Source organism: Orycteropus afer, unplaced genomic scaffold (assembly GCF_000298275.1).
Source record: "Orycteropus afer afer isolate SDZICR_OR568_19922 unplaced genomic scaffold, OryAfe1.0 scaffold00019, whole genome shotgun sequence".
Classification (NCBI taxonomy): domain Eukaryota; kingdom Metazoa; phylum Chordata; class Mammalia; order Tubulidentata; family Orycteropodidae; genus Orycteropus; species Orycteropus afer.
The window spans coordinates 8861799-8866380 of record NW_006921606.1 but is presented as its reverse complement, the minus strand read 5'-3'; the positions used below and the strand labels follow the sequence as shown (position 1 = coordinate 8866380).

The following is a 4582-nucleotide window of genomic DNA, read 5'->3' as shown; positions in this document are numbered from 1 at the left end:
TTTCCTGTATCTTCCCAAACTATTACTGGAGGACTTGCAACACATTCAAATTTGCCCCAGTCAGTTTTTGGGGTGACCAGGGGATTCTCAGCAGAGAGGGGCACATCTTTTGGACTTTCTTGGGATTCTTGCCAGGATGGGTCCTATGCCACGTCAGAGATGGAGATGTTCCTCTGGCAGCAGGCCAGCTAGTTTATTTTGTGGATGTGACTGTTTCTGGACTAATGCTGAGTCCAAGGGAGGATACAGTCCTATGCCCACCTGTCCTCTTCTCTCTGGGGCATGTTCCAAAAGCCACAGTCCCATTTACTCTCAGGGTGTTAGAAACTGGGTAAGTCCCCTCCTTTAGCCTTTTCTCTCTTCATCTAGGTCCCCAGTGCTTAGTGATACTCCACAACTGGAGTTTCCGTCTCCCTGCCCATCTCACTTTACACATGTCCTTGAATAAGCCAGCCTCTTTTTTTTCTTTTTCCTTTTTTTTTTCATAAATGCCTAAATTGGTTTGTTTCTATTCCCTCCCCACAGTGTTCAATGGGGAACAAAAAAATTAATTTTATAAACATCAAAACTAAGACAAATGCACACTGACCTTAGAAAATAAGATTCTGAATTTCATCATGATATCTTCTTTTCCTATAAAATTTACTTTTTCACTTTGAAAGACTTCTTCGTGGTAAATCTACCCTTGCCAGGAAATTTCACTTCCTTTCTCACACTGGCTGTGGTCTTCTTTGAGGAACTATCACTAGGTTTCTTGATGGCTAGGGGTGTCGGTTGGGCTTTATTGGCAGGAATTTTGGCTGTGGGAGGGGCTTTCTTGGGTAGGGGCCTAGCTTCCCCCCTCTGGGCAGCAGGGACTTTAACTGTGGGCTTCGACCCTCTCTGTTTCATGGATGCCATCTTTGGGGATTTGGCAGGGGTTTTCTTCTGCATCCTTCACTTAGGAGGTGGCTCTTCATCTTCAGAGTCTGTTTTTTCTGGTCAATCATCTTCATCTTTGTCCTCATCTTTAGAATCCTCTGGCTCTTTCTTTGGAAACAGAACTCCTGAGCTGGGGTAATAAGAAAAACAGAGCTGGAAGGTGCCACTGAATCCTTTACCAGAGATCTGTTCCATCCATCCATTCTTTTCACATTTCTGCAGGTTTTTCTTCAGCAGATATATTTGATAGAAAGAATTGGTCCCTGAGTGGTTCTCTCAGACATACTTCTTCAGAGCAGTGGTGGAGCAGGTCTTTGGTTCATTCAAGGAAGCATTGGCTGGCAAGAATGCATATTCCATCAGACTTCCACCCAGCAGGGGTTTCTCCCCTGATTTATTCAGCTGAAATGTCCCCGAAGCACCTTTGCCAGTTATTTGTTCTAACCAGTCTATCTCTGCAGAACATTCTTCAACAACTGGGGCCTGATGCCACTCTAAGTTTAGGATTATACTGAGACACTTATTTTCTGATGAGACCATAAGAAGTTTCTTACGTTCATAAAGATGAGTAAAGGCCAGTGAAAGGATATCCTCAAATTTTACTTGTGGTTCTGGATCTATTGCAGAAGTCTTCTTTCTGTTTCTGGATTTCTGAGGTGTTTCTCTTGATTTTTGAACAAAAATCCCAGAAGCACTTTTTCCATTTACCTGTTTGATGACTCCTCTATTTAATTCTCTCTTCAGTCCTTGTTTAAGGAGATAGCCCCTTCTCTCCAGCTCCAGAGAAGGGTACTTATGGATGATGTGTTTTCGAATAGCAACCACTGATGCACCACTCCTCTGGAAGTATACCTTAATGGCCTCAGTTAGGATTGCATCCATCTTGAGACTGGGAACGAAGTCATCCATGGCACTGGGTAGAGGCTGGCAGAAAAGGTAGTCCAAGAAGATATTGTTTTTTTCATTTTCTTCTCCTTTTCTTTAGACTGATCTTTCCCATCCTTTTTGGTTTCCCCAGAAGCCTTGTTTTCTTCCTTCTATTCATTCTCAGGTTCCCCCTTTGGCTGTTCTGCCTCACTAAATGTAGCAGGTGGAGTTTCATTCTCTTGTTCTGCTACAGTGAAGGTAGATTCCTCAGAACTTATATCTGGTTCTGGTTTTTCTTCCCCATCAGCAAGCTTGCTGTGATAGTTGGAGCTGTGTGTCAACTTGGCTGGACCACAATTCTGTGTGGTTTAAGCAATTGTGTTGTGGGTTGTTCCCATGATGGGATCAGATATATATGTTTTGAGCAGCCAATCCATTGAAAGTGAGATTCCCTGGGGGTGTGGCCTTCTTCTAATATATTTATGGACATACTTGCAAAGAGACACTCTTCTGTGGATTGGAATTCTATTGTGCTGCCTACAACTGTCCATGAACAAACAATCCACCATTCGGCCTAGAGAGCTTGGATTCATCATTGGTTGGAGTCAACAGCCAGTATACTGCCTGCCAACCTTGAAGTCCTCAGCCCCTGCAGCTGCATGAGTCAGGAAAAGCGTGACGTTTGATCCAAGAACTTGGGACTTGCCAGCTTCTATTAATGTGTGAGCCATTTTCCTAAGACAAATTTATCTTTCTCTATATATATAAGCTTTACTGGTTTTGTTTCTCTAGAGAACCCAGTCTAACACATTTGCATTTGGGAGGAGTTTCCTGGGTAGAGTTCACAGCTAGAGGAATCAGTATGGTGCTATCCTCTACCTTCTAACTTGCCCACATGGATCAGCTGAGCCCCTACTGTAAGTGGGAGTGCCTTAGGATGGACGAGTTCACCTTGAGACATATCAGGCACCATTTAAAATAATTTCTAGGCCCTAGTACAGGTTACACTCTGACCCTCTGCTGTTAACCACAAGGATTTTTCCTAATGGTTTTGGTGTGGTGAAGCTTCAACTTTTTGTACTTGCCCCTTTCTGGTATTTGTGTCCCGCACCACCTCTGTGGTACAGCTCCCACTGTGCTGCTCCTAGTCACCTTAGTGCTGCTGTGCTCCCTCCCAGGCACTGAGCTCTGCCACCCCCCTCCCCACCGGGCCCACTTGTGAACTCCCACGCCAGCCCCACCCCTTGAATCAGCCACCCTTCTACAACTCCTTTTTTACTTCCCGTATTATGAGATCTTTCATGGGAGGCTTCCCAGTTTTTCTCATAATTAAAACCTGGAGAGGCCATCTCCTTGTCCCCTGAACACATTGAATGTCTGGGTGTAAATTATGACTTGAAGACAACTAATTTCAGCCATTGACTTAATTTTTTATTTAAAGGCAACAAATTTCAGCAGTCTACCACTCATCTGTTTGTCCTACTGTGGTGGCTTAAGTGTTGCTATGAGGCTGGAGGATATGCCACTAGTATTTCAATACCAGCAGGGTGACCCATGGTGGACAAGTTTCAGCAGAACTTCCAGGCTAAGACAGACTGGGAAGAAGGATGGGGTCATTCACTTCTGAAAAAATTGGCCACTGAAAGCTTTATGAATAGGAGTGAAACACTGTTGAATATATTACTGGAAAAATTTATGAATAGCAGTGAAACATTTTCTGATACACAGCCTGAATATGAGCCCCGCAGGTTGGAAAACACTCAAAATATGAGTGGGGAAGAGCTTTCTCCTTAAAGTAGCGTCAAACTTAACAAAATAGATGGAATAATTCTTGCAGCATCTTGGTTTGATGATGGAGCATGACTCAACATGGGAAGAAATAGCTGCAAACATCCATTGATAACTGGAACATGGAACATATAAAGTATGTAGAAATGACCCTGCAACACTATGGCAAAGTCTGTCCCCCTTTTACTTGAGTGTGAAAAGGAAAAATGACTGTACCCAGGAATTTTAAGAGCTATTGGACACACACCCAGGGTAGCATTGATTCCCAAAGTGTCATCATGCTACCAGAGTGGAAATTTTCAATGAGGTCAGATTACAAGTGCAATTCTGGCTAAAGCCCAGCTTACACTCTGTCCACTACATCCACAAATGTATATTTGTTGTTGTTGTTATGTGCCATGGAGTCAGACTCGACTCATAGTGAGCCCTCCTTGGATTTCCGAGGTGGTATGACTACGGAAGTAGATTGCCCTACCTTCCTTCCAAGGAGTGGCTGGTGGGTTGGAACTGACAGCCTTCCAGTTAGCAGTCAAGTGCTTTAGGCACTATGTTACCAGAGCTCATAAATGTATACTTGGTATTAATATATTTATCAGTTGGCTAGCCCTCATATTAAGTCCTCAGCCTGTGGGACAAGAGCTTTCAGAGTGTGAAAGGTCATGTAGCCTTGGCCTGGATAGTATATTATCAATAGAATCACATCTACTTTGGGGGAAGGATGGCAAATATTGTTGTTGTGTGCTGTGTGCTATTGAGTTGATTCCTACTCATAGTGACAATATAGGACAGAGTAGAATTCCCCCATAGGTTTTACTACGCTTAATCTTTACAGGAACAGATTGTCAGGTCTTTTCTCCCACAGAGCAACTGGTGATTTCAAACTATTGACCTTTTGGTCAGCAGCTGAGTGCTTAACCATTGTGCAACCAGGGTTCCTTAGCAGAGATTAGTACCACTTTAAGGGATGCAGGTATAATAATTTCTACATATTACTATTTAAGTCACT

At 43.3% G+C, this 4582-nt stretch overlaps 1 pseudogene; it reads right to left on the bottom strand.

Moving 5' to 3' along the window:
- Nucleotides 1-642: 642 nt before the first annotated feature.
- LOC103214140 lies at nt 643-2761 on the bottom strand (annotated as a pseudogene).
- Between the last annotated feature and the right edge of the window lie 1821 nt (nt 2762-4582).